This window comes from Podarcis vaucheri (genome assembly GCF_965113315.1).
Source record: "Podarcis vaucheri genome assembly, chromosome: 8".
Classification (NCBI taxonomy): Eukaryota; Metazoa; Chordata; class Lepidosauria; order Squamata; family Lacertidae; genus Podarcis; species Podarcis vaucheri.
Genome location: NC_138766.1, coordinates 52626280 through 52640183, shown reverse-complemented (window position 1 = coordinate 52640183; position 13904 = coordinate 52626280). Strand labels below are relative to the sequence as shown.

At 40.4% G+C, this 13904-nt stretch overlaps 1 protein-coding gene across 4 annotated transcripts in view; it reads right to left on the bottom strand.

The window, feature by feature from the left end:
- ASXL3 (ASXL transcriptional regulator 3) overlaps positions 1 to 13904 on the bottom strand; it is a 99001-nt gene that overhangs the window by 56039 nt on the left and 29058 nt on the right. Inside the window, exon 4 of one of the 4 annotated variants that reach the window (XM_082234741.1) lies at positions 11635 to 11699. The exons of the other annotated variants lie outside the window; for them this stretch is intronic. The gene's annotated coding sequence lies outside the window, so the exon portion shown is untranslated. The remainder of the gene's footprint in view (positions 1 to 11634; positions 11700 to 13904) is intronic. 4 annotated transcript variants of the gene reach the window in all.

Genomic DNA, 13904 nt, shown 5'->3' with positions numbered 1-13904 from the left:
CAGAGCAGCACTGAATTTTGGCCTCGTACAAATCGTCACTGAAATTTGAAGGATCAAAGTCCAGCCCTGCTAACTTACGCTGAGAGGCAGAGTATATGCTTTAGAAATAAATGAATAAGTAAAAATGTGGTTTTGGAGAAATGCCTATTTTTAAAATATTTAAAACATCCATTCTATTCACCTCTCTCATTCTCTGCTTTGGGAAGATCCAAGTGATAATTTCCACAAAATGCTATTTGTGTTTGGCATGGTTTCCAGAAACAGCACTATAAAAGATATGGCAGCCCTTTTTTGCCAGAAGGTAAAAACAGAACAAGGGAAAATAAATGACTATTGTTGAGATGAGCACAGAGAACCCTTTGACAACATAAACTCTTGGCAGTCAAAAGTGTTGCTATTATACATAGCATGAAAAAAAACAGTAAAGAATGCTTTACAGTGGCCATTTGAAAATTAAATGAGGTTTTATAGAACGATAAAGTTGAAAAGTCCCCAAAGGCTAACGCTTTGCTAGCAAAACAGTAAAAGGCACTGTTTGTCCTGCTGAAGTAGCTTCCAAGCATCTTTTCTTGCTTTTTTAATAATAAGGAAAATTAGAAATTACTTTCCTAAGCAATGCTTAAAAATCATCCATGCTACTATCATTTCAAAGGCTCCATTTTTAATTGCATAACTAGTTTCTGCACAGAACGTTTAGAATACCAAAAGTTACTGCAATCCCACTGTACCAGAGGTATTTTTGTGAAGTGCTTTTGTTCACATTGCCAGTTAAAAAAGCAGCAGCAGCAAAGCTGTGGAAAACGGGTAACAGCACTTGTCTGTATCAGCAACTTTTCATAATAAGCACCAGTAGAGTAAACTGTAATAGGGAGCATTTAATTTTTTACATAAAACCACAAAAAGATTGTGCAACATGTACCCAACTGCAAATGCACCCTTATTTTATCTCCTTTCCTTTTTCTCAGAAAACATTAGGCTGAGCTAAGGGAAGCCCCGCCAGCATTGCCAACCCAGCAAAACCTTTTGCTACCTAAAGCAGAGCCCAAATGCCTTGCCAAATGATGTCTAGAAAGCCTCATTGCATCATTCAGACACCACTTGACCTCTCCCTCCTCATGGTGCTGCCTAAATCAGGTTGACTCATCCTCCTGTATGGCAGGGTCAGCCCCACAGCACAAATTCTAGCTCACTTCATACACAACTCCAAGCCAAAACCATGTTTTGTGTGATCATGCAAACATGCAGGTTTTTGGAAATAAGATCATGGCTGCTTTTCTCCTCTTCCAGTCCTGTTGCTTCCACACTGCTGTGAGCCAACCCATGGTTTGGCTTAGCATTGTGTCCTAACCCAGGCACCTCCCCCAGACAAACCGTGGGAGGTAAGCCATAGAACAAACCTTTGTTTGGAGCAATATAAACCATGAGCCTGGATCCTTGTGTAATGTGAAGGCAAACAACAACTTAGCTCACAAGACCAGATAAAGAGGCAAGCAGCTGTGATCTTCTCTCTAGGAACCCATGTCTTTGCCCATCCACACAAAGCCGTGGTTTGGTTTAGCATTACATACAAATCAGGTCTCTGTCTCCCCAAAAATTTCAATGCTCACCAACTGCAGAAAAATAAACTGAAGAAACTGTATTCACCAAAACTAGAGATGCTTCTTGCATTGTCTTTATAGTAATCACTTCTGCCTCCTCTTGATCTTTGCCACAGGCCCACAGACACATTTTGTCCTCATCTTCCAATCTCAGCTCTAATCTCCTGGTCCCCTGACAAAGCTGAGACTGCTCCCTGAATCTCTTCTATATTGTAACGGAAGCAGCTGATGGCATGGTGAGAAGCAAGATCAGCTGTTCCTTCCTGTCATTTCAGCTGTATGTAGCCCCTCACATAATGATGGAGAAAGTACCTTAGAGAAATATACCTAGAAGGGATATATTGTACATTGGCTTTTTTCCCTTTTAAGTGTTGATATATTGAATCTGCCTGTAATGAAGTCACTCTGCTTGCACAGCCTAGCCTGTTATTAGTATGCTGTACTGTATGGATTAAAATCAGATAAGGCATTTAACATTTTCCTAACATCAGAAGAAAACATGCCAAGATAAATTTCCTCAACCTTTCATCATTCTGAATCCTATTAGTTAAGATAAGTGCTTTACCTGGTGAAACAGCATTTTGATCTAGAAGGTTACTCTACCGATTTCAAAACCAAACGTTTTGAAAGCCCAAATGCGGGAGATGAAATCAAGCAGATTCCCCACCCCCTTTTGCTACACTGCTCAGCTTTGCAGCCCATGAGAAAACAGCTGTTCAGTTCTACCTTCGGTTTACAAAATTTCATTTTTTCCCCTCAACCTCCCCCAACCCCCAGGAAAATCTCTCTCTTTGAGAAATAGAAAGCGTTTCTTTTGTCTGGAGTATTTGGAGTCTATGGGGAAGGACTCAGTGGCACAGGACGTGCTCTGTATGCAAAAGGTCCAGGTTTAATTCCTAACATCTCTAGGAATGCCTGGCAAAGACTCCTGTTTGAAGTTCTGGAGAGCTGCTTGCCAGTCAGCACTGCAGTAATGGTCAACTAGATAGACCAATGGTCAGCCTTTGTACAGGGAACATCTCTATGTTGCCGTGTTGAGAGACTTGTGTGGCTGTGCCTCTACTGTTTCATTTTTTAAACACCATGTAAACATCTTAGGGCTTTCAAAGATCAGAAAACCTTGGATTCATTTCAGGAGGGCTCATTCAGAGTTTTTAGCCAAATTTTCTGTTTACCCAGGCATATAATCCACGATGCTTTCCAATTTAATCTACACACCTTGCCACACCTTATTCGGCTATGCTCATGTCACTGGGTGCTTCACTGACTTGTGAGCCCATTCATTAGTTCACACCGAAAGCAGCTGGCCCTTCTTTACATGAAACTAAAAATATTCAAGCAGCACAAATACTTCCTGAGATTAACCCAAACTTGTAATACTACAGAAATATATTTTAAGCGACACCCCCCCAAAAAAAAAACCCTTAAAACATGCTGGGCTTCCCTTAGACACATACATAGATAGGCAGGCAACGAACTTTGAGTTAGTAATATTTCTTATTGCCTGCAAAGCTGAACAATGCAACCCTATACAGTGGCTACTATCACAGGGTCTCATTGAGTTGAATGAAGCTGACAGGACTGCAGCCCTGGGTATCCAGTGTTCATCATACTCAAGAGTTGAAATCACTGGGCTTAAGTAACTTAAATGGGTCTCACCTGAGCAGGAGTTAGTTGACTATCACCTTAATGATCCATTTACAAGGCAGAACGTTTGTCGTTCTACACACATAAAAATGCAAGAATGCTGTCATGCTGTACTTTGCTTGAGCACAGACAGGTGGCACTGCAAACTACAGAGTGACAAGACGTGGTGGATGGGCAGCCCAGGTGAGTCCCAGAGGGAAAGCCATAACAGGCTGCAGCAGCCTGCCCCATCACCTCCACTGGGTTCTCAGGCTGCCAGCCCTGGGGCTCCTGCCTCCAGGAGCCAGATCCCCAGGCTGGCTCCTCCCTGCCCTTCCCCTTTACACTTCCCCATGGGTAAGGGAAGGAGGAGGAGGATAAAAAGAGGCTTTGGGTGAACTCTAAGGGAGGGAAGTAATTTTGGCAAGAGGGCTGGATGGGTGGTGTAGGCAAGCAAAGCAAACAGGAGTAGCAGCCCCAAGGAGTAAAACATAACAATACATTAACACCAATAGCTATGTTTCAGCACAATGAGAACGATTTGATTTACTGTAGCATCTTAAAGACTCATGTTGATACAAGGTTATGACATGATAATACAGGAACATATATTTTCGGATAGCTATATGAACAAGGCCCCTGAAGTTCAACTGAGATGAATAGTATGCATGTATATGAAAGTAAGGTATCTAATTCATATTCCAGTTCAACAAGTTTTGTTTGACTTATCAGTAGCAGATATATTACAGTGTCTTTGAAACTTAATGCAATGACCTTAATAATATCTTCCCCATCCAATGCTCAAACACTCCAATAAGCAGTAAGCATAATAAGCTATATAGTGAATTATTGTGTAGAATGAAGGACTTGTATCATCCAGCAAGTAAGGATGTTTTAATTTTTGCCTATTGGACTAACCCCTTTGTTTCCCAAGTACTTTTTAAAATTAAAAGCTCAGACTAAAATAATGCAGCAGGTATGTCAAACTGTTCACTGTACATGCAAGATGGAGATTTCTACACAGTTCATCTAAAAATTACTTGCTTCCAATAATATCCTGCACAGAATTAAGGAAAATTGTTCTCAGCAAGTTACAGCAATGCTTTCCCGCTCCAGAATAAGCAAAGAGAAGCTAAAGCAATTTGATCTCACAGCAAGAAAGAAAACCAGCTGTAAAATTCAGGGAGTAATATGAATATCCCCAGTAGCAAGCTTTAAATATAACAAGCATTTAAAGTGTCTCATTTACGCTGAAAGTTGGAAGTGCATATGATCCATATCAATATCATTTTGCTGAGCAGTTCTGCATCCATTTTTAAAGTTAATTCTGTAAAGGAAGGCTTTTAACCTCTAAAACCTTAAAAATGAGCTACCGGTAAATTCTGTTCCTTTTAGTTCTTAATTTTCTTTAAAAATTTTGGGGGATGTATATAAAATATCACAGTTTATCCACAGTAATCAGTTTTACTGTTGATTGATCTACAGATTAAGAAAATCAATTTGAAGTTTATTTTAATTAATAAATATTGTTATAATACCTAAAAGCAGGCCCAGCCCAACCATAAGGCAGGGTGAAGGCACCGCCTTAGGTGGCAGAAGCCCTTGAGAAGGCCCACCTGCCCTGCCACCTCTACCACAGGAGAAGCAGGGCTGGTGGAGAAATGGTGCCAGTGGGAAAGCGGCACTGGCATTGGCGCCAGTTTCCAGCAAGATCTCGTGAGATTTCAGTGAGATCTTGCTGGAAATCAATGAGATCTCACAGGAAGGAAAAGAGTGCTAATGCTAGCACTGCTTCTCCAAAGGAAGCAAAGGGAGTGCAGTGGTGGCAGTGGCTGGGCAGGACGGTACTTCCTATTTCACCTCAAGCGGTGAAACGAGACACAATGCCCTTGCTTAAAAGATTGTCTCACCTCTTATATACCCAACTGAACACTGTGCTCTGCAGGACAGCATTTCATAAGGAGGACCATTCCATATAACAGGGGTCACCAATGTGGCACCTGCAGACAACAGTGTGTCCACCACTGGCTCTTACGTTGCCCATAAAACTTCTGTAAATATCATCTCAAAAATCTACAATGCACAGTTTCTTGCTCTCCCTGCTCAGTTCCTGATCCACTGGCTTAGCCACTCCTACATGGTATACAACCCTCTGAAATATGTCCACATTTCACTGGATTCCACAATTGGTCACCCACCCTGCTTTCTATTATGAACCAAGGAGAGCTGCAAAGAGCTTCTCTTTCTGATTGTGGCAGTGGCTGGTGTAGCTGCCTTATTTACCATTTGTTGGGAGCACTAATGCAGGGCGGGGGATGCCTGCACCATTTTGTGCTCCCATCTCTCTTTCTGTTCTTTTAGGTGTGGCAGCCATTTTGTTTTATTTTGTGACTGTTACCCATGTGCCCACTGGCTAAAAAAGACTGGTGACCTTTGCTGTACAATTTAGGAACTGGGCATTTTGTGTGGGGACCCCTGACATTTGGAACTGCCTCCCATTTCATATCTTGCCCCACATCCTACACCTCACAACAACACTCCCTCCCATTGCTTCGGAACTATCTCAATGGTAATGAAGTCAAGATCCAACCCAGTGTTTATCTACATTTCCATTTCCTGCATTAAATGTTAGCATTTGGTAGGGTTTTAGTATCTTTTAAAATTCTATCTATTATATTACTAGGCTACTTTTAAGATCACATCTTCACAATTCAGTATCATTCGTGTGTGTGTGTGTGTGTGTGTGTGTGTGTGTGTGTGTGTGTCCTATACATTTACTTAGGGTGGTATTCAATGCTAGTGTTACTCAGAGTAGACCTATCGAAATCATTGGCCACGATTAAATTAGGTCTAGGACTCCTTGTCCTGAAATCTGGTCAAGAGGAGAAAAGAAATCTGCTGCGGCAGCATTGCATATATTCCCATAATTTTATTAGTCCACAACTGGGGTTTGTTTTGTTTTTGTACTACACCACTTCTCTATATATTTGTAGATTTGAAAAGCACATTAAAATAAAAAAGGTCTTTCCATCTTGTACATAATATTGTTGAAAGTTAACTTCTCTGGGATTAGTGATTTGTGTATTTTTTAAAAAGAAATTAAAAGAACATAAGAACATGAGAAGATCCTACTGCATCAGACAGGCCCATGCCAAGCTTGTCTGAGGCCTGGAGCGAGTCTTGTTCATGAGATGCAGCACCACAGCACCACCACCTAATCTGATCAAACTCTGCACACTAGTATGCAATAATGCAGGTCCAGATTTTGCTATCAAAGCCTTGCAATACATACAGACAAGCATGGGCATATCACCCATGGCCATTTCGCCCATTAAGTCCCTGGTCGACTGGGAAGCATGGGGCATTCTTAGCATGACAGCCTAAATCCAGCAGGCCCCCTGACAGCACCCCCCAGCCAACCTAGTCTTCCAATGCCTGGGGCAAGTGTACCTGGCTGTTCTCACCTCTGCATGGGGCTAGCATCAGTTCATGTAGTCCCACAACAGTGTAAGAGCAGGGAGTATACCACCATTATGGGACTGGTCTGGTCTCTCACCTCACTGCTTTTCAACATCTGTTTTCCCCATACAGTACTGGCAATTACTGGTCATATTTCCCTTCCTGCTCCTTCCTCCTTGTCAAGTGAGTAATCTGCAGCCCCATACAAAAAATTGGCTGCCATCACTGCCCAGCAACCTAATCACCACTGTCCCCCAGCTCTTACCACCAAACACTCATTGCTTGCTTGAGCATCAGAGGAGGGCTGGTGCCAGTGAGTTGTGCAGCAGCAGATTCAGATCATGCCTGGCATCAGGAAACTGAAATGAGGCTGATGTTTGGTGCTCACATCATGCTCAGCCAAAGCCATGGCACAGCACTAACACACAAAAATATAGTCCTCAGGAACAGTGCAGTTGCTGCACCCTTTCCCTGGTCCTGTTGTATTGGCATAAGCTAAACATGTTTTGTATTAGCATGCTGTTAGAACCCAGGCTCATGGTTTGTTTCGCTCCATACAAACCACAGCTCATGGTTTGTCTGGAGGAGATAAAACATGAGCCCAGGTTTGGATGACATACTAAGTCAAATTATGGCTTAGTTCAAGGCAGTGCAGCAGCAGCAGGAGGACTGGAGGAAGATTACAACAGCTGCAATCTTCTGTTCAGGAATCCTCTTGTTTGAGCTAAACAGTCTTTCTCAAATCATGACCTAGTCCTAGGTAAACTGGATCATTTACGCTGCTGTCTTCAATAGACACAAGAGACTGAGTAATCATAAATTTGATAAGTTTTCTTCAACTGAAGCAATTTTGAAGAATTTCTGCTGCCCTGGATGTCAAGAAACATCTGAAACAGACAAAAGCTCAGAAATAAATCAATGATTAAGCAGATGGGGCACAGAGTCCCCAGCCATCCTTAGATTCAGCAGCTGTATCAGAACTGGTAATGAGATAAAAGTCTCTGCTTTCTTGGGTCAGCCTAAAGCTTCTTTACACTTTCTTTTTCATGCAATTATCTTGAAACACAATCACTTTAACTTCCTAACACAAGGAGCCCACATCACTACAAGGTTTAACACACACACATACACCCTCATCTGAATAATAGACATGGCTTCTGAAACAATCCCCCCCCCCTTCAACAATTTCCGGAGTTCTCTCGTGTACAGAATCTGGATGGCAAACAATCAAGGCAAGAGCTGACTGTGCCCAGCTAAGTTACCTCAAACAAACTGCAACTCTTCCAACTGAACATTTTCCTGCCTTTGCTTTATATGAAATGGAGTAATAATCAACACTGGAAGTCCATACGTCAAAACCTTAGAGTTATTACTTTTGAGACTTGGATTCTGCTCTGATCACGAATAAGAGACAACTTCGGGATTGGCTCTTCTGGATAGAATCCAGAAGGGATTTGCATTTAATCAGGAATTATAGATTCTCGCCATGGTTCCCATTTCTGAAAATGGAGCATTTCAGAGCATGTTATTTGAACAGACTCATGCCTGCTGCATTAAGAAATGCCTTTATGGAGCACATATTCCAAATGATGCTCACATCATCTTGGATGGCTGCCATAATAAGGTTCCATATGACGACAGACTCTGCATATGTGGACAACCTCAAGCAGAAGACACCGTACATTACTTGTTAATCTCCCCATTAAATGGGGATCCAAGAGATCGTTTCCTGAAACCTTTGCTAATTCCTGGAAGCAGGCTTAGTATGGCTGAAACACTTTCACTTTCTTTTGTGCGACCCAAACAGATTTATGACACATAAAGTGGTGCTTAATGCTCTGGCTGCAAGAAAGATTAGAAAGAGAGAGCAAGATGATATTGCAATAGGTTGCACTGGAGATTCAGAAGTCTAATGGAAGTTAAGCTAGGTATGAGGGAGCAGACAATACTTATGAATTCTGACTCCCTTTCTTTAAATCATTGATGCCTTATATTATGTAATTGCTGTATGCTGCATGTTATGGTCTGCAGTTTGGCAAATTGTAATAAAATTCTTGTCGCCTTTGGTTAATACAATAAACTCTTTGGTCGGTTAAAATAATAGACTGAAACCCAAATTCATATGCTCACTTGTGGTGCATTGATGCCCCAAAACTGTGTGGGAGGATAACGCCATGGAGAAAATGTTTCTGTGAAAGAAGCTTCCTACATGGAACAGCACTTAGGTTCATTTATTGCATCGTATCAGGGCAACTTGTTCCAAGATTTCACTGAACCAACCAGGTCACCTTATCACCTGATATTTTGCAGACTGAGAATATATAATCCTTAGGCATTGCTTATCTCTTATGACCACTCAAAAGATTATACACTAGTGGCCAAAATTGTGGAAACCTTTTTGAAAAAGTGTATTTCTGAGGTCTGATGGATCATAACACCAGCTTTTTTTTGGAGTAATACCATAAAAATATGTATCAATGGAAAGATAATTCAATGAAGAATGCAATGAAACAAAGTTTGTTCAATTATCTGTATTCTATCAAAAGTTATAGCCAAATAACCAGAAAAAGAAAACACAACTTGCTTAGGTTGATATGCAGTAGCTTTCCTTCATCTGAATGTAGCTGATGAGTATAAGTGTTTAGAGAGCCAATCAGGTGTTATGAGCCATCACATCTCGGAAATACACTTTTCCCTAAAGCTTTCCACAATTTTGACCACTAGTGCATAATCCATAAGAGTGTGCATTCAAAACTATCTTGCATCATTGTTCCACATACAGAGCAAAACAGGAGGAAGGAACCAAACAGAAACAACCTCCCCAAATATGTAGGGTGTTCCCTCTTGGTTTCTGAGATCGTATTAGTTTTTTAGAAAATCATGGAAAAGTAAAAAGATTGCTACTTTAATAATGAAGAGGAAATGGACAGCAAGAAGAAAAGCCTGAAAATATTGCCAGCATCTGAAATTCACAGTGTGACAACTCTTACTCTTTTTGTCTTTGTGTTCACCTTCCACAGAGGGGTCTTGGCTCAGCAGTACAATACATGCACCGCATGCATATGGTCCCCAACATTTCCAGTTAAATGGTTCTTAGGTAGAAGAGCTGAGAAAGACGCTTTCCTGAGACCCTGGATAGTGAGTCCTGGTCAGAGTAAACAACACTGGGCTAGAGAGACAAATGAACTGGTACGCCAGCTTCATATCTTCAACCCTCCATAGCAACCAAGAAGATAGTTGGTGGTTATGTTGATTTTGATGGCGTTGGCTAACATTTGTCAGAAATATTTTGTAATTGTCACAATAAAATAGAGACATTTGTACATAACCATGCAACTACTAAAGTTACCATAGCAGCTATCAATTACCATCCTTTTTCCAAAGAACTCGAATATGCATGATGAAGCAAGTTGCTTAAACCTTAGCAGGTCTGAGTTTGGCCTGTATGTAGAAGCCCATATACACTGCCTTGAAATTCACACAAAAAATGTGTAATCAATTAGGAAGTAAATAAAATAAATATTGTGCCTTAAGTACTCGAGATTTTGTGCCCAAATAATATACCACATGTGCTATATCCACCCGACATTGGCCCATCAACACCGTTCAGATATTAGGTTCTCTTCCCCTCCTTCTGAAGTATATTTTTTAAAAAATCATGAAACAACCCAGCCTTGAAAGGAGCGGCAATAATAGTAATGGTAGCAATTTGTGCTGCTGACAATTACAGGATTCATGAAATGCCAGGATTCAATATAGCTTTTTTTAGCACATGGTTGTTCTTTTGCTGCTATAAATATTATTAACCAAATGCAACCCCCAAAAAAGCAAACGTCACTTGAAGAGCATGGATTTGAAGTAGTGTAATACAATGGTATCTCGGGTTAAGAACTTAATTCGTTCTGGAGGTCCGTTCTTAACCTGAGGTGCCACTTTAGCTAATGGGGCCTCCCGCTGCCACCGCGCTATTTCTGTTCTCATCCTGAACCAAAGTTCTTTTCCTGCTTGGCAGGGGGTTGGACTCGATGGCCCTTGTGGTCTCTTCCAACTCTATGATTCTATGATTCTATGATTCTAACCCAAGGTACTATTTCTGGGTTAGCGGAGTCTGTAACCTGAAGCATCTGTAACCTGAGGTACCACTGTAAGTCTACAAAGCTGAAACAGAAATCAAATCACCCATATATAAAGGATTATATATCACTTTTTAATTTCACGCACACACACCTGAGACAGATAGATACATATAGATTCTTTATACTCCATACTATAATATAGTCCACACTTTCAGAGCTGTGCGTTTTAATATTTGCACAAGAATAGCTACACAACTTTCTGCCTTTTCCACCACACATAGAAATATGTGATTGCTTCATATCCATAAATCATGCCACTGTGGTGGGCCTCTTGCTACTTTTGTTGTCACAGAGTAATGGCAGAAAAGCAGCAGCAGAGGTCCTAGGAATTTATTTGTAAAGCATCTGGTGGTCCTATCAGAGCCACAGATGTCAGTGTAACCCTGCTGTGGTCACATCCAAATGAATATGGGCAGAGGAGCTTTCAAGCACACAGGCAGACCGGCCAGTCTTCCACCACTGCAACACACTGTTCGTAGCACGCTAGTTAATTGTGACAAATTCCCATTGAAAGCAATGGAACAAGTCAGTTACAACTACCAGTAAGTTCTTCAGCTGGTTTCAGCAGGACTTATGATACACATTTGTTTGGAAGTAAGGCTGTCTGAATAGCCTTACAGCTAAGTTTAGCGGGACTGGGTCACTGTATACTTTGTGCCAGGTAAACTACCAGCTTTTCCTTTCCAAAGCTGAACCTGATATATAATTGTTCTACAAAGACCGTTCTTCAATCTTACCATCTTCTCAAATTCCAAGCACATTTTTTGCAAAGTTAGAAAAGAGCACCAATCTTTTACAGTCCCAATACTGTTTACCTTAAAAGCTGTTTTTCTTTCCAGATACTGAGAAGAGGATTGGCCAGATGAGGATCTTTTTACAACTGATTGTCGCAGCAGGAAATATATTAAAAAAACAAAACAAAACACAACCTGAAATGTGTGTCTCAGACAATATAGATCTATCATGTGTGTGCATTTCCCAACAAATATTATGTTCATGTTAATGTATGGGTTTTATTTTGGCTTATAGTCTTTTTCTTTTTAAATTTTCTCTTTGCTGCACTTCATATTTGAGGCATGGGGAAAGAATCAATCAGTTGAGGATCTGAATGCTTTAATGATATGAGAGAGAAACAAACTTGTGAACCATAAAGTCTGGCAGATTCATACTACAGTTTGACTTTGAACAAAAATAATGTCTAATATCTAAGCCCAGTTATTCTAAATTAAGATTACAATGAAAGAGATCTTTAGCTTCTTAAAAATAATTACAGTGAATAAACTTTAGCCAAGATAATGTATGGTTAGGCAGAGATTGCTATGATAAGCCCACCTAAAATTATTGCATAAGTGAACAGAAGTACCAAAACCTATTATTAGTATTCAGAGATGAAGCCTTTCAAATCAATGCAAACCAAAAGCTCTTCAGAGATCAATGACAAGCTGGTGATCACCTTTGGCTACTGACAATTGGGCTGGTTCTCACAAAATTCAAAACCATGGTTTAGTGCTTTGCAGATAATACTTAGCAAGACCAAGCAAAATGGTGGACTCATATAGTCCTCATCCCCTGTCCTTCCCCTGTGTGGAAAGGAATAGGACATCTATCAAAACTATTTCACTTTCGAAGAATCTCAGCTTAGCTTTACACACAAACCAGGAATCCTGGTTTAATAAAACAAACAATGGTGAGTCGCTAAACAAACCAACTTTAAGTTCTCTTGTTTACCTAATTTTGTTTTTTTTTTAACTAGGATTCCTATTTGCAAATAATACTAAATCAAGATTATCTGAAACTGAATGCAATCTTGGCAGAAATCCTCTTCCTAGCTGCATTAGGAGGAGAAGGGAGGAGGAGTGTACAAGTCTGATGCTTCACTCAAGCTTACTGAGGCTCCTCCATTTCAAGCTATGGTTTATGTGCAAACAAGCCAAATATGTTCAATGCATGCTGTCTTAACCTTTATGCATTTTTCACTACAGCTACTTAACTAACTATAGAATGGTGAGGTTGCAATTAAAAGTGTAGTACTAAATGGAGGGAGGTCTGCCCCAGAAAACAGGCACAACAGGCAAAACATTGAGCTTTGGGGATTGCCAATCCACTATTTTTCAAAAAATTAAGAAGCCTTTTAAAAACAGAATTTGAATTGTGCTAGGATGTATTTTCATTACTTTAGATCTAGTGGTTATTTTCTTCCTGCAACAAGGGCATGTTCATTGCATGTCTTATCCCTAAACTCAGTTTCTCCTCCTTTGCTTCACAACCAGGCCAGCAAATGAAGACCTTCAAGAGATTCAAGTAGTTGTCTATTCCTCAAGAGGAGGTCTAAGATATTTTGCCTCCTGAGGCAAAGAACAACATGGCGCTTCCTTCTACCAGTTCCACACACATAAGCCAACTGGACTGACATGTGAATTGTACTTCGACACAGGTGAGGGAAAGCATTCTCCATCTCACCCAAAGGCAGAAGGCGACCTAAGGAGGTCACAGGGCAGGTTATATAGCACAGGTAGTTCTGTCTCCCAACACCTTATCACTACTCACTCACTGAAATAAATATTAAGAGCATAATAACTGCAAATTCCATAGTTTTAACTAAGAATTACGTCTGTTCTGAATCTCCCAACATTCAGCTTCACTGGATAGCCCTGTGAGTAGGGGGGAAAACTCTCTATCCATATTCACCACACTCTGTATAATTTTATGCACCTCTGTTGTGTTTTTATTTTTATAAGATTTCAGCAAAAGGTTCCAGGGTTACAATAAAATATAAATTATAAAAGTAGATAAAACCATCACAATTATAAAACCATTCAAAATGGAACAGAACAATATAAATTCAACAAAAGAGATGTCTCTAGCTTAAGACGCTTTCTAAACTAAACACCCCCAAATCTTGTAATCTTTACTTATAGAAGAGTTGCACCATCCCCTTGATCATTTTGGCTGTCTTTTCCTGAACCTTTTCCAACTGTACAATATCCTTTCTCAGGTAAGGTCACCGGAATGATACACAGTATTCCAAGTGCAATCTCAACATAGATTTGTAAAATATCTTTATAATATTGCTAGTTTTGTTTTC